The following is a 17468-nucleotide window of genomic DNA, read 5'->3' as shown; positions in this document are numbered from 1 at the left end:
CCACAGACGGCGTCTAGACCATTCCCTGTGGATGCTATCTCATGAAATATGTAGGCAAAACAGGCAGAGATCTTGCGGTCCGCCTGAACGAGCATCGAAATTCCAGTAACAGAGGCGACTTAAGGTACGCCTGTGTCCTCCACAGAGACTCCACGGGGCATTTGATGAATTGAGATGAGGCATAATTCGTTCTCACCGAACAAGACCTGAGACGTCGACGATGTCTTGAAGCCTCTCTATCGCCGTCAAGACACCATGGATCATAACACTGGAAATTACAAGATCTCTTGAAACATTAGCATAAAGCACAAAGGTTGAAGAAGCAGTAAAAGAATGGAAGAACAACTTAGATAACCAGTTCAGCGACTACTTTGCTCTCCAAGAAGATAAAACTGAACAAGATAAACTATCGGACGCAGTAATAGTTAACAGTCCACTTTTTCCCAGTGATATGAACCAAACAAACAGTAAAGAAATTACTCTGCAGATCATAAAGGACCAAACAAGTGTTATTGTACCAGAGTCTGAAATAAAAGAAGCCAGGTTACTAGGATCCCATGGTAGAAAAAGTGTTATGCTTAGATTCCACTCACATGACAGGAAAAAAGACTTAATTATTGCATCTATTAAAGTAAAGAAAGAGGTATACATAAACGAGTGTCTTACCAAAAAAACGTCAGAACCTCCTGTATAGAGTCAGAAAACTTAAGCGGGAGAATAATGACACAATACACCAATGCTTCACACGGGATGGGAAAATTCTTGTTAGGAAAACAAATGTAGGTCAACTGTACACAATCACGAACGAGAATGATCTATCACGATTCCTCAGGGATACTAATCTTACAGAGAATAACTAAACAATGTCCAACCTAAAAGCCTACGTAGTGTAGTGTATGTTTTGCTCCATTATTGTTCAAATTTCATTGTACAATCTCTTAGTATTTAAATAATCAACTACCTCATTTTGTGATTTTACTAGTAAGCATAAGTCACCTTATGTAATTTTCTTATTTACTATTGTTTGCTTAAACATTAGCTGAATTGATACTTTCTCTGTCCATATTACTACCTCATATTTTTTTAAATACTATCAATTGATATTACTTACTAAAATTAATAATTATCATTTTTACTATAATTTCAATTTACTCTTAACATTTTTGACATTTAATAACCATTACTTGTCTAATTACCTTTACCTGTTTTAATACCACATTTACTATCTTAGAGTACTCTTAATTACCTTGTACTGCCATATAACCTCTAGTATAACTACCAGTGCAATATTGAATGAAATAAACATTACTTTTTCACTTTTTTGTAATCATTATTACTTACTAAAATTTTATTAAACACCATATTTACTACCAGTCAATTTTACTTTTGTACATTAAACATTATTTTATACTTCCCATAACATTTTGTTGCCAAATTTTCAAGTTTGTATATTCAACTCCAACCTTTATATTATCCTTTGTACCTGTGTACCTGTGTACCTGTGTACCTGTGTACCTGTGTACCTGTGTACCTGTCTACCATCTTACTATCATATTATAACCAAGACATTACCATTATTCATTGTTCTTACCTGTCCATTTAATTTTGTTTACCACTACTTGTTTTTTAGTCACTTTTTATTGTGTGTGCAATTAGTGTATATTCCAATTACTTTTTTGCAAGTACCAAAACTATCTTTTGCTAGCTAGTACCAACTACCTCATTTTTTTATTTTACTTTTTATTGTGCAATAAACTGCTCAACTTATTTAATATTACAAATCAGATCTTACTCCTAAACCAATATTATTTCATAGTGACTATCTGTCCATTTAACTTGTTTACCATTACTTAATTGTAGTCCCTTATATATTTTTTTGTCCTTTATTTTAGCTTTATATAACTACCTTAGATCATATATTCACAATTGTTAAACTAATCAAGGTGCTATTCTCAGGTGCTAAAGTTAATAAGTTCACTATTTTGCCATTATACTCCAAAGCTCATTTATTTGATTACCACTTTATTGTTCACCACAACTTATATTAGTCCCTTTTATATTATAATTTTATATTATAATTCTAAATTTAAAGAATTACCTTTAAAGTACTACCTACTATCATATTCCCAAGCTCCATTATTTGATCATCACTTTATTTGTTCACCACAAATTATTTTAGTCCATTTTATATTGTCTCCTTTATTTTAGCTTTAAAAAACTACCTTAGCTCATTATTTTTTACATTTGTTAAATAATTCAGGTGCTATATTTTTTGCTTTAGAATATTTACTTTGTTTTATACTTAATTCTAACTATAGATTCACTACAAATCTTATGATTACAAGCATTGATCCTGATACCAACCTCTTATTTAATGACTTAAATGATTCAAACAGTTACTGTAATTACTACACAGCAGAACAATCAAAGGCACTTCTCAGAGCCAACAACAACATAACTATCTTTAACTACAATATCAGATCTTTAAGCAAGCATTATGATGACCTCCTAGCACTACTAAATTCCTTGCATGCCAATATGTCCATCATTACACTAACTGAAACCTGGCTAAAGCCTGATACTACAGATGTCTATGCCATTCCTGGTTACACAGCCATACACAACTGTAGGCCAGACCAACAAGGGGGTGGCACAGCCATATACTACTCAGACCAACTAGAATGTATCACTAATACTTGCACAAGGGATGAACATGGGGAATATATAATAGCTAAATTCAAATCCAAATACCTACAAAAACCTCTCACATTGATAAACATCTACAGAGCTCCACAATCAAACATTAGCCAATTTAGTCAAAACCTAGGAAGTATGATAACTGATGCATGCATGAACAAAGATCACTTACTACTCTCAGGTGACTTCAATATAAATCTCCTGCAAGACCAGGACCCACACGTTACTGAATTCACAAACACAATGAGTAACTGCATGTTGCTACCAACAGTAACAAAACCTACAAGAGTTACAGAGACTAGTGTTTCCCTACTTGACCACATCTGGACCAACACCATATCCCCTTTAAAATCAGGCATAATTACAGATAATACCACAGACCACTACCCTACTTTCCTCATAAGAACTCTTGGTAAATTACCCCAAGACACTACTAAAGTCACCTTCAGACTTCACAATGAGGCAGCCATTAATAACTTCACAACAGCAGTAACAAACACTGACTGGCACACTGAGCTAGAAATCTATACAGATATTGACGAATGTTATAATAATTTTCTAAAAAAGACCCAATACCTTTATAACAAGCACTGCCCTAAAAAAACTAAACAGATGACAGCTAAGAGACTGAACAGTCCCTGGCTAAAACCCAGCATTCTCAAATCCATAAATACAAAACACCGATATGAAAAGCAGTACAGAATGGGTCACATAACCAGAGACCAAACAAAACGTTACTCGTCAATCCTAACCAGCCTGATAAGAAGGGCAAAAAAATTGTATTATGAGAACAGATTATCCAACTTACGAGGTGATATAAAAAAGACCTGGAAGACCCTATCAGAAATTCTGGGAACAAAAAAATATCACGACATATAATAGAGCCTACTAGACTGGAGAATACACTAGACCTCATCTTCACTAACAATGATGATCTGATAAGAAATATCACCATATCAAAAACAATATACTCAGATCACAACATAATTGAGGTTCAGTCATGTATGCGCGGAGCCCCAGACCGACATAATGAGATTAGTCACGAGGGAGCATTCACCAAATTCAACTTCAATAACAAAAACATAAAGTGGGACCAAGTAAACCAAGTCCTAACCGATATAAGCTGGGAAGATATACTAAGCAACACAGACCCCAACTTATGCCTAGAACAGATTAACTCGGTGGCACTCGATGTATGCACAAGGCTTATTCCTCTAAGAAAAAGGAGGAGTAGATGTAAAACAGAAAGAGACAGGCGCTCCCTTTACAGGCGACGGAAAAGAATAACAGAGCGGCTAAAAGAGGTCAATATATCTGAAATGCGTAGGGAGACACTGGTCAGAGAAATAGCAAGCATCGAACTTAAGCTAAAAGAATCCTTTAGGAGTCAGGAATCGCGGGAAGAACTAAAAGCCATAAATGAAATCGAAAGAAACCCAAAGTATTTCTTCTCCTATGCCAAATAAAAATCGAGAACAACGTCCAGTATTGGGCCCCTACTTAAACAAGATGGGTCCTACACAGATGACAGCAAGGAAATGAGTGAGCTACTCAAGTCCCAATATGACTAAGTTTTTAGCAAGCCGCTAACCAGACTGAGAGTCGAAGATCAAAATGAATTTTTTATGAGAGAGCCACAAAATTTGATTAACACAAGCCTATCCGATGTTATCCTGACGCCAAATGACTTCGAACAGGCGATAAATGACATGCCCCAGGGCCAGACTCATGGAACTCTGTGTTCATCAAGAACTGCAAGAAGCCCCTATCATGAGCCTTTTCCATCCTATGGAGAGGGAGCATGGACACGGGGGTCGTCCCACAGTTACTAAAAACAACAGACATAGCCCCACTCCACAAAGGGGGCAGTAAAGCAACAGCAAAGAACTACAGACCAATAGCACTAACATCCCATATCATAAAAATCTTTGAAAGGGTCCTAAGAAGCAAGATCACCACACATCTAGAAACCCATCAGTTACACAACCCAGGGCAACATGGGTTTAGAACAGGTCACTCCTGTCTGTCTCAACTATTGGACCACTACGACAAGGTCCTAAATGCACTAGAAGACAAAAAGAATGCAGATGTAATATATACAGACTTTGCAAAAGTCTTCGACAAGTGTGACCATGGCGTAATAGCGCACAAAATGCGTGCTAAAGGAATAACAGGAAAAGTCGGTCGATGGATCTATAATTTCCTCACTAACAGAACACAGAGAGTAGTCGTCAACAGAGTAAAGTCCGAGGCAGCTACGGTGAAAAGCTCTGTTCCACAAGGCACAGTACTCGCTCCCATCTTGTTCCTCATCCTTATATCCGACATAGACAAGGATGTCAGCCACAGCACCGTGTCTTCCTTTGCAGATGACACCCGAATCTGCATGACAGTGTCTTCCATTGCAGACACTGCAAAGCTCCAGGCAGACATCAACCAAATCTTTCAGTGGGCTGCAGAAAACAATATGAAGTTCAACGATGAGAAATTTCAATTACTCAGATATGGTAAACATGAGGAAATTAAATCTTCATCAGAGTACAAAACAAATTCTGGCCACAAAATAGAGCGAAACACCAACGTCAAAGACCTGGGAGTGATCATGTCGGAGGATCTCACCTTCAAGGACCATAACATTGTATCAATCGCATCTGCTAGAAAAATGACAGGATGGATAATGAGAACCTTCAAAACTAGGGAGGACAAGCCCATGATGACACTCTTCAGGTCACTTGTTCTATCTAGGCTGGAATATTGCTGCACACTAACAGCACCTTTCAAGGCAGGTGAAATTGCCGACCTAGAAAATGTACAGAGAACTTTCACGGCGCGCATAACGGAGATAAAACACCTCAATTATTGGGAGCGCTTGAGGTTCCTAAACCTGTATTCCCTGGAACGCAGGAGGGAGAGATACATGATTATATACACCTGGAAAATCCTAGAGGGACTAGTACCGAACTTGCACATGAAAATCACTCACTACGATAGCAAAAGACTTGGCAGACGATGCACCATCCCCCCAATGAAAAGCAGGGGTGTCACTAGCACGTTAAGAGACCATACAATAAGTGTCAGGGGCCCGAGACTGTTCAACTGCCTCCCAGCACACATAAGGGGGATTACCAACAGACCCCTGGCAGTCTTCAAGCTGGCACTAGACAAGCACCTAAAGTCAGTTCCGGATCAGCCGGGCTGTGGCTCGTATGTTGGTTTGCGTGCAGCCAGCAGCAACAGCCTGGTTGATCAGGCTCTGATCCACCAGGAGGCCTGGTCTCAGACCGGGCCGCGGGGGCGTTGACCCCCGGAACTCTCTCCAGGTAAACTCCAGGTAAACATAGGGAAATAAAATTAGCAAAATCAGATGAACCCCAACTCCCACCAACAGAAACAGCAAACAGACTCAATGATTTCTTCTCCACTATAGGTCAAAACCTTGCCAATAATATCCCAAGCTCAGATACCCACCAAATCACTACCTCACTGGCAACTACCCGAACACACTGTTCCTAGCTCCGACTAACCCATACGAAGTCTCCCTTATTATCAATGCACTGAAAAACAAGGCAGGAGATTTAAATACCTTACCACCCTTTATATACAAAAAAAAACGTCACAAGTACTATCACCAATCATTGCAACACTCTTTAACAAATCCATTGAATCCTCCACCTTCCCTACAGTTCTCAAAATAGCAAGGGTCACCCCGATCCATAAAGGAGGAGACCAAACAGAGTTGAATAACTATAGGCCAATATCCAATTTACACCCTCTCTCAAAAATCTTCGAAAAATTAATTCATAAACGAATCTACTCCTACCTCATCTCCCAAAACATTCTCAACCCCTGCCAATTTGGATTCAGGACTAATAAAAATACTAATGATGCTATTATACACATGCTAGAACATATATACACTGCAATAGAGAAAAAAGAAGTCCCACTGGGGATCTTCATTGACTTGCGTAAAGCTTTTGATACAGTTGACCATGACTTGCTCCACGTAAAATTGTCACACTATGGTATAAGAGGGCACTCCCTCAACTACCTCAAGTCTTACCTCAGCAACAGAAGCCAATATGTGTACGCAAATGGGGCAAGCTCTTCCGCACAACCAATTACAGTTGGTGTCCCACAGGGAAGTGTCCTTGGCCCTCTTCTCTTTCTCCTATACATAAATGACCTACCAAATGCTTCGCAATTACTCAAACCCACACTTTTTGCAGATGACACCACATACGTCTTCTCTCACCCGAGCCCAGTCACGCTAGCCAATACTGTAAACACCGAATTACAGAAAATATCTACCTGGATGAGGACTAACAAACTTACACTAAACATTGACAAAACCTACTTCATTCAGTTTGGTAACAGAGCTACAGATGTTCCTCTTAACATAACGATAAACAGATCACCTATCACAAAGCTAACAGAGGGAAAATTCTTAGGAATCCACCTCGATAATAGACTCAAATTTCATACACATATACAACAAATTTCTAAGAAAATTTCCAAGACTGTCGGCATACTATCGAAGATACCGTACTATGTTCCACAGTCAGCCCTCCTGGCCCTTTATCACTCTCTTATTTACCCCTATCTCACCTATGGAATTTGTGCATGGGGCTCAACAACAATTAACCATCTCAGACCACTAATTACCCAACAAAAGCCTGCAGTTAGAATGATAACAAATTCTCACTACAGGCAGCACACTCCACCAATATTCAAAACACTCAACCTACTCACCATACAAAACATCCATACTTATTATTGCACTTATTACATACATAGAACACTTAACTCTGATATTAACCCTCCCCTCAAACATCTCCTTGCCAACCTCAACAGAACACATGACCATAATACAAGGCCTGGTCACAGACCGGGCCGCGGGGGCGTTGACCCCCGAAACTCTCTCCAGGTAAACTCTCTGCAGGTAAACAGATCACTCTTTGATGTTCCTCGTGTCCATCTCACGCTATGCAAAAACTCAATGCACATAAAAGGCCCTAAAATCTGGAATTCATTACCTGTAAATATAAAAGAAACACTACCTGTTTATAAATTCAAGTCTCTTCTCAAACTTCACTTACTCACTCAAAACCAAATAAATACTGAATAACTGAACCATATAAATTGTATATCCTATATGTTACTCACAATTATATCACACAAATGTTAAACCTAGGACCCAATCTACCTTTATTATTTTTTTAAATACACTACCTAACAGAATACTCCATTCTACTGAATGAACAGCAATGCATGCAACCATAGGACCTGTCTTTGTAATACTCATTTGTATTTTATAGTTATCTGTTTACAATAATGTCTTATCACTGATTTCATCATTGCTTAGTTAATCTTAAGTTAATTGCAAGCCAGCCCGTAATGCTATGCATATAAGTGGCTTTGGCATGCTGCTCTTACCTGTATTTTTTTTGTACCTCTGTATGTATGCTAAAATTTCTAAATAAATAAATAAATAAATAAATAAATTTTCGTGTGCAAGTTCGGTACTAGTCCCTCTAGGATTTTCCAGGTGTACATAATCATGTATCTCTCCCGCCTGCGTTCCAGGGAGTACAGGTTTAGGAACCTCAAGCGCTCCCAGTAATTGAGGTGTTTCATCTCCGTTATGCGCGCCGTGAAGGTTCTCTGTACATTTTCAAGGTCAGCAATTTCACCTGCCATGAGAGGTGCTGCTAGTGTGCAGCAATATTCCAGCCTAGATAGAACAAGCGACCTGAAGAGTGTCATCACGGGCTTGGCATCCCTAGTTTTGAAGGTTCTCATTATCCATACTGTCATTTTTCTAGCAGCTGCGATTGATACAATGTTATGGTTCTTGAAGGTGAGATCCTCCGACATGATCACTCCCAGGTCTTTGACGTTGGTTTTTCGCTCTATTTTGTGGCCGGAATTTGTTTTGTACTCTGATGAAGTTTCAATTTCCTCGTGTTTACCATATCTGAGTAATTGAAATTTATCATCATTGAACTTCATATTGTTTTCTGCAGCCCATTGAAAGATTTGGTTGATGTCCGCCTGGAGCCTTGCAGTGTGGCTGACATCCTTGTCTATGTCAGACATGAGGATGAGAAACAAGATGGGAGCGAGTACTGTGCCTTGTGGAACAGAGCTTTTCACTGTAGTCTCCTCGGACTTTACTCTGTTGACTACTACTCTTTGTGTTCTATTTGTGAGGAAATTATAGATCCATCTTCCAACTTTTCCTGTTATTCCTTTAGCACTTGTCGAAGGCTTTTGCAAAGTCTGTATGTATTACATCTGCATTCTTTTTGTCTTTTAGTGCATCTAGGACCTTGTCGCAGTGATCCAATAGTTGATACAGACAGGAGCGACCTGTTCTAAACCCATGTTGCCATGGGTTGTGTAATTGATGGGTTTCTAGATAGGTGGCGATCTTGCTTCTTAGGACCCTTTCAAAGATTTTTATGATATGGGATGTTAGTGCTGTTGGTCTGTAGTTCTTTGCTGTTGCTTTACTGCCCCCTTTGTGGAGTGGGGCTATGTCTGTTGATTTTAGTAACTGTGGGACGACCCCCGTGTCCATGCTCCCTCTCCACAGGATGGTAAAAGCTCGTGATAGGGGCTTCTTGCAGTTCTTGATGAACACCGTGTTCCATGAGGCTGGCCCTGGGGCAGAGTGCAAGGGCATGTCATTTATCGCCTGTTCGAAGTCATTTGGTGTCAGGATAACATTAGATAGGTTTGTGTTAACCAAATTCTGTTACTCTATCATAAAAAAATTCATTTTGATCTACGACTCTCAGTCTGGTTAGCGGCATGGTAAAAACTGAGTCATATTGGGACTTGAGTAGCTCACTCATTTCCTTGCTGTCATCTGTGTAGGACCCATCTTATTTAAGTAGGGGCCCAATACTGGACGTTGTTCTCGACTTTGATTTGGCATAGGAAAAGAAATTCTTTGGGTTTCTTTCGATTTCATTTACGGCTTTTAGTTCTTCCTGCGATTCCTGACACCTATAAGATTCCTTTAGCTTAAGATCGATGTTTGGCCTCTTTTAGCCGCTCTGTTATTCTTTTTCGTCGCCTGTAAAGGGAGCACCTGTCTCTTTCTGTTTTACGTCTACTCCTCATTTTTCTTAAGAGAATAAGTCTTGAGCATACATCGAGTGCCACCGAGTTAATCTGTTCTAGGCATAAGTTGGGGTCTGTGTTGCTTAGTCTATCTTCCCAGCTTATATCGGTTAGGACTTGGTTTACTTGGTCCCACTTTATGTTCTTGTTATTGAAGTTGAATTTGGTGAAGGCTCCCTCGTGACTATTCTCATTATCTCTTTTGATACGCCTATATACGCCTCTCTTTTGACCAATGAGATGTTTTTATCTATTGTTCATCCATTTGGGATCATTCTTGTTAGATCTAATTCCCCTACTCGGAACGAAAGTTGTCTGGGCAGCTAGAACTATGCTCTGAAAAACGTCATATTGGCAACCAAGATCACCTACCTGACCCATAGTCAGGTCATCCCAATTTAGCCCACCCAGGAAATTTTTCATTCCCCTGAAATCGGCCAAGCGAAAGTCTGGGACAGAGATTTGATTGCAGTTATCTGGGAAATTCCACGATATATTGAAACTAAGTGATTTGTGATCACTTTCCCCTAGCTCATCATTAACCTCAAGATTATTAATTAGTGAATCTTTGTTGGCAAGAATCAAGTCAAGCAGATTGTTTCCTCTAGTTGGTTCTGTCTCAACCTGTTCTAAAAAGCAATCCTGAACCGTATCAAAAAAGTCACTAGACTCGAGATTTCCTGTCATATTGTTCCAATCAATTTGTCTAAAGTTAAAATATCCCATTAACACAACATTTCCATATCTAGATGTCTTATGAATTTCTTCCCATAACAGTTTACTGCACTCCCTATCAAGGTTTGGGGGCCTACAAATCACACCCAAAATTAATTTGTCACGACCCTCGAGAAACTGTAGCCAAACAGATCCTGTGTTCGATGTTTCTAATTTTATATCATGTCTAAGACAACAATTTTAATTATCTCTGACATACATCACCACTCCACCATCCTTCCTGTTGACCCTATCAGTGTGGGATAGCTTATAGCCCTGTATGTTGCATTCAGAAGGCATTTCTCTATCTTTCAGGTTGAACCAGGTCTCTGTTATACCAATAATATCTATATTACCTGCACTTGCAAGCAATCTTAGCTCATCTATCTTATTTCTTAGACTCCTACTATTTGTATAGTAAACCTTAAGGGAGCTAGTCACTCATTGCCCTCTGCTATCTCTTTTTGTTTGTTGATCAATTGATTTGCCTTCACTCACAACTTTATTTTGAATATTGTCTTTTAAACATATCCATGAGTTATCCCGGTAAAATCTGCTGCTTTCAACCCTAATACTGCAGCCTGTTTGTTTCCCACAAACACCCATACCTCTATAATCTATCAGTTTAAAGTCCTAGACAAGTCATCAATTACCCTCTCAATCGAACTCGCTAATGCAGCCACTCAGCCCCAGAGAGATTAACCCCATCCCTTGCATACATATCACATTTGCCATAGAATTTGTCCCAGTTATCAATGAATGGGATCGCAAGTTCCTTGCAGCACCTGTCTAGCCAGCAATTTATATCAATTGCCATAGACATCCACTCATTGCCCACTCCCATTCTAGGCAAGATGCTGCATATGACTGGGATCCCTCCCTTAGACCTGACTACTTCTATGGTTGACCTGTGCCTATCCAGCAGCTCCTGTCTCTTGCCCTTACCAATGTCAATTCCCCCAGCACTAAAACAGATAACGGGCTTGTTCCCATTACCTGACAAAATATTATCCAACCTGCTGACTATGTCACCAACACCAGCTCCTGGGAGGCACTCCCTCTGTCTGACCTTTCTATCCTTGTTACAAAAAGCACTGTCCATATATCTTACCTGAGAATCTCATACAATTAGAATATTCTTACCTTGATTAGCAGGGGAATTAGTGGTACTTTCAACCTCACTGACCACTGAAGTACACTCGTCCTGGAGAACAGAGAATCGATTTCCTACATTCAGATCTTTTCTGTTAACCCTCCTTATCTTCCTTCTTCCTGAACTGTGAACCACTTGTCACTTAAAGCGGCTACCACTATCACTGCTGGTGACCATTTCCTCCTTACCAACTTAATCCATCTCACACTCACTCACAAACCCCTCTAAGTGAAGCTTCAGCCTCCTGTTTTCCTCCTGAAGAAGTAGAACATCCTTCTTCAACACCTGAATCTGTGATTCTAAAACACTACAACAAGCCATGGTGCTTGGTAACATCCCACGCTAACTCCCAGAGAGCTTAGGACAGGTATGATCACACGTGACCATTGATCTCAGAGTACTCAAACCACTGACCTCAGCATACAACAAAAAAAGAAATACTGCAGTAGGCCAGCCGGCCAACACTATGCAGGTCCCCCTTAAACCCAAACCCAGACCCACAAATGAAACCACCTGCCCAACCCACCTTCCACTTCACCCATGGAATAAGCAAGGTCATCATCACCACTGAGCAAGGTCGCCGTCACCACTGAGCGAGGTCAGACACTGCAGCATCATGCGATCTTGGTACAAAGAATTCTTCAGAACTTGTCCATTCTTTGGACGAAGACCTACTTCGACTAGTGGATGGTACCACTATGACCCTGCCTCCTCCTGCTTCGCCTCACCTGACTACAATATATAAGTCACTTCTACGGCCCTATGCTGTACACCACCTTATCTGAGATATGGGGCAAGCTTAACATCGCAACTGGCAAAAGCAAGCTGAGGCCACCAACACACCCGAACCCATCCCAGGAAGCTGAGAAACTAGTGGAGCTCTTCACTTCCAGGGGAGCCTCCACTCAGCTCCCACAGGACATCCGAACTATACAGATGGATCTTCTGCCACACCGCCAGTTAACGATACAAGCTGCGTGTGATTCGGAAGATGTAACTCATGAAGACCTCACAGACTTGGAACTCGGACATGCCATTAAGAACACAGGTGACACTACCCCGGGCATCGATGGTGTCACTTACTCCATGATTGCACAGGCTGGTCAGAGTGGATTGGAGGCCATACTAGATATCATAAACAAGTCGTGGAGGGCCGGGATACTCCCAGCAGCTTGGAAGAAGGCTACCATTGTGCCGATTCCAAAGTCCAAAGACCCTGGCAATATGAGACCCATATCGCTGACCAGATGTTTAGCCGAGACTGCTGAGAGGATGGTGTTAAACCGCCTCCTATGGAAACTTGGACCCCCTCATCATCACATATTTGGCTTCACCAAAGGAGTGGGTACAGCAGAGTGCATAACCACTCTACTAAGCCAGATTGCTGATAGTAACAAAAAACCTAGTATCGTCGTTTGCCTCGACCTTGAGAAGGCATTTGAGCTAGCCAGCCCCATAGCAATTCTAGCAATACTAGCTCGGAAGGATCAAAGGACACCTCCTGGCCTGGATAGAGTCCTACCTTAGGGACAGGCAGGCCTGTGTCAGCTTTCAGGGACACTATTCTTCCTTTAAAACCCTGGAAACGTCACGCCACAAGGAGTTGTGCTCAGTCCTGCCCTGTTTAACGTCCTTATACATGAACTTGTGAGCCTTCCCATTCATAGTGGTACGCAGCACCTCAGCTATGCTGATGATCTTGCACTCGTAGTGAATGGGAAAGGCAATTTGGAGAAACAGGCTCAGAGAGCTTTGGACCTAATAACGCAGTCTTGTAAGGAACTAGGCCTCAAGATCTCCGCCGAGAAATCTCTTGCAATGATGTTCAAGGGACCAGATCCTGTGAATAGATTACGTATTCAAGATATAGAACTTGAGTGGACAGGCTCCTACCTGTACTTGGGAATCTACATTGATAAAAAGCTGACCTTTCAGAAACAGGCCGAGTATGTCAGGTCACGTGCTCTACTCAGACTCAACGCCATGAGAGCCATGACGAGGCACCATGCATGGGCGAGCAAAAATGTACTTCGCTTGTACTATATACAAGCTATACGCTCGCTCATTAACTACGGTGCACCGGCGTTAGCTCATCTCTTCCCGCAGAGCAGGTAAATGGTGGAGGTCGTACAAAACCAGGCGATAAGAACTATGCTTGGGGCCCCCATCTGGACCAACACAGTATGTATCAGATCTGAGGCCCGGTTTCCTTCCCTGGCTGACAGAGTAAGATACATAAACGCCTGCAAAGTAAACACGATTCTCTACCGGCAGCGAGGTACCCCACTAAGAAGACAGATATTGACAACCATGACACAAGATCTAACTCTTTTCACGGACTACTCCTGGATTCGTTCATTTTTTGGTGCTGGACGGAAGCTGCTGTCTATACAACTACTCCTTGAGAAGAGTTGTGACCTTCCTGTTGCTGGGTATCATCCACCACCTCCCTGGTGCCCATATCAGCCCGATGTTTGCGTCATGCAACTACCTACCTCTAAGCGTCTCTGCAGTCAAGACACCCTCAGCAATCATGGTGAGATAAGCATGGCACTGGCAGAGGGACCCACATATGCAGCGTATTTCACAGATGGTTCTGTCGACCCTGACAGGAAGAGAGCAGCAGCTGGACTGTACCACAATGGTCACACACAAGGCTGGCGTCTCCCTGACCACTGCACCATCCTTCAAGCTGAGCTGGTGGCGATTCAGCAGGCATTGTCACATGCCCTACGACATTGACTCCGACCTGTAATACATGTTGACTCCACATCTGCAATCAATGCTCTCTCCCATCCTCAACCACAGGACAATGTTCCCCTCATCACATCGATTCTGAGCGTAATGACAGCATTAGAGGTTCAAGGTAACAGATCGACATTGAACTGAATCCCCAGCCATGCTGACATCCGGGGAAATGAGGCGGCAGATGATGCAGCCAAGGCAGCAACAGTCTATCCACATGTTGGGATTACTGTCCCCAAACTGATAGCTGCCAGAGCAATGAAACAAATGGTGGAGGTCTTAGGTGATACCTCATCTTAACAGTGGTACCGAACAGCGACTCAGGGAGAGCCCCCTCCATATGATAGAAGCTGATCCAGAGCGCAGTGTACCGCCATCCATCGACTTCGGTTGGGCTTTCTCACAGCCAAGATGATAGTAGACATGGCAGAGGTGGAGATGTGCCAGTACTACCAGCACGTTGTCCAGCGCCCCCTAACACACTATCTCCTGGAGTGCCAAGCTACTGAGACACTCCGCAGGCAACTAGCACTGATATACCCTCCCGAAGAAGATCCAGAGAGGACTGTGGCTACACTAGTGTACTATGAAGTTAATGAAATAGACAAGCTGTTGCCCGTGATAACGACATACCCTACTCCTCCTCCCTAGTGTCCATAGTTAGGAGTACATACGGTGTTGTCGCTTATGAGATGCACCAGATGAACGACCAGAACTGTGCATGAGCAGCATACGTTACAACATTGCAGAACCCTTTCTCCTTCGGGAGCCAGAGACGGGTCATCGCAATATTAAGACCCGTGCCAGGGCTCCGGTCTTGGCGAACATTATGCATACCTATGCTGTACATTCTACAAGATTGATGGACTGAACACATCTACTCCAGGCTGAGAGATTACCTCAAACTCCTCGTCTCCTAACACCTTTCTGCTTTGCACTGGACTGATGAAGCCACTGTGTGGCGAAACGTTTCCCCATTAAAGATTCCTGTATGTTGCATAAGTGTCTCAGTCTTCACTTTAGAGAAGTGTTTAGTGAGAATTCCTGAGAGTTGGTGGAGAGCATTGCCTATTCTGGAGGGCATGGGCCTCAATGGGATACCTGGCCTGTGAGTTTTTGGCCGGCCGTACATTCTGGCAGGTCTGGGGTTGCTGAGAATGGTGTGCAGAAGTTATTTCCCTTGTTCTGAGTCCCTCAGAATGCGGCGAGTCCCGTGAAGAAATGTTTTGGTAAGGATGTCCACTTGGTTTGTTGTGAGATGTTCGTAGGTATCTGGGTCATTAAGTAGACTGAGCATTTTGTTCCTGTAATCGCCGGTGTTCATGATTATGACACTACCTCCTTCATCAGCGGTGGTCACCATGATGGTCGTGTCTTCTGCTAAAGCTTTAAGTGCAGTGATGTAACGTCGAGGTATGGCTGGGGAGCTGCGTGTTGAGATGGCCGCTGAGATGATTCTTTGAAGATAGCCTTTTTGGAAATCGGAGTCATTGTGTCTGTAATTTTTAGCGATGAAATTGAGGTCTTGTTTCGGTTTCGTAATTTTTGTAGCAAATTTGGGGCCTAAGCTGAGGGCTTCAGTTTCTATGGTTGTCAGTGGACGAAATGAGAGATTCTGAATAATTTCAGAACTTTCCTTAACTTTTCCACTTACTCCTATCTCAGAGAGTTTTAGGTTTCCTAGCAAGTCTGATTTTCTGTTGAACATTAGCTGTGTTAACTCTGCTGCGAATAATTTTGGCGATGCGTCTGTTCACATTTCCCCAGAGTGCCGTGCCTAGTGTCCTGCATCGAAGAAAACCTTTTGTAGCAATGTTTAAGTCATCTGCACACTCTTCAAGGCAGATACGAGCTGTTGCCGAGAAAGGAGGTTTAATGTTGGCAATTTGGAAAAGATGTTGGAAACGTGTTTGGCAATACCATACACGCCAAACACCACCCTCAAGGACATCACCAGTAATAGATAGAACAAGCTTCAATCCTATGCAGGGGTATACATAATTGACTCTAGTAATTTGTCTGCATTTGAGGTCAGGCTTCTTGGGGGGAAATCTGATGATAACGACTTGTCCCTTGATTCAAAATTATGAATTACATTAGACATCTTCCACTTTTCCGACACCACACCCATTTCAAGAGATATATTAAAAATGTGAATTAATGGTTCAGAAAGTTCCATTTTAAACTCTTTAAGAACACTTGAAAAAAGTTCATTATGGCCCGAAGATTTATTTTGCTTCAGTCGGTCTACTTGTTTGAATTAACATACCTGGAGAGCGTTCCAGGGATTAACATACCTGGAGAGCGTTCCAGGGATTAATTAACATACCTGGAGAGCGTTCCAGGGATTAACATACCTGGAGAGCGTTCCAGGGATTAATTAACATACCTGGAGAGCGTTCCAGGGATTAATTAACATACCTGGAGAGCGTTCCAGGGATTAATTAACATACCTGGAGAGCGTTCCAGGGATTAATTAACATACCTGGAGAGCGTTCCAGGGGTTAATTAACATACCTGGAGAGCATTCCAGGGATTAATTAACATACCTGGAGAGCGTTCCAGGGGTTAATTAACGCCTCTGCGGCCCTGTCTCAGACTAGACTTCGTGGTGGATCAGGGTCTGATGAACCAGGCTGTTACTACTGGCCTCACGTAAACCAACGTATGAACCACAGCCTGAGTGATCAGGTACTGATTTTATGTGCCTGTCCAGTGCCTACTTGAAGACAGCCAGAGGTCTATTTGAAATCCCCTTTATGTATGCTGGGAGGCATGAGTGATTTTCATGTACAAGAAGGAGGCCTATGCAAATTCTATGCATTAGGTATCTGCAGGCATGAAATGCAACTTTGACCACCCCAGGAAATGCCGTGCCCATATGACAACAGGAGAGTCCAACCTTCCTTCCTGTTAACTTTTCCACCCTGAAATGTGTCACTATTTAGTTCAGGAAAGACAGTGATATAGCTTCTATTTTCAGGCACACCACCTAAAGGGTACAAGAGGACACTGAACATCCAGACCATGG

This window comes from Cherax quadricarinatus, unplaced genomic scaffold (genome assembly GCF_038502225.1).
Source record: "Cherax quadricarinatus isolate ZL_2023a unplaced genomic scaffold, ASM3850222v1 Contig56, whole genome shotgun sequence".
Classification (NCBI taxonomy): Eukaryota; Metazoa; Arthropoda; class Malacostraca; order Decapoda; family Parastacidae; genus Cherax; species Cherax quadricarinatus.
This window is presented reverse-complemented; position numbering follows the sequence as displayed.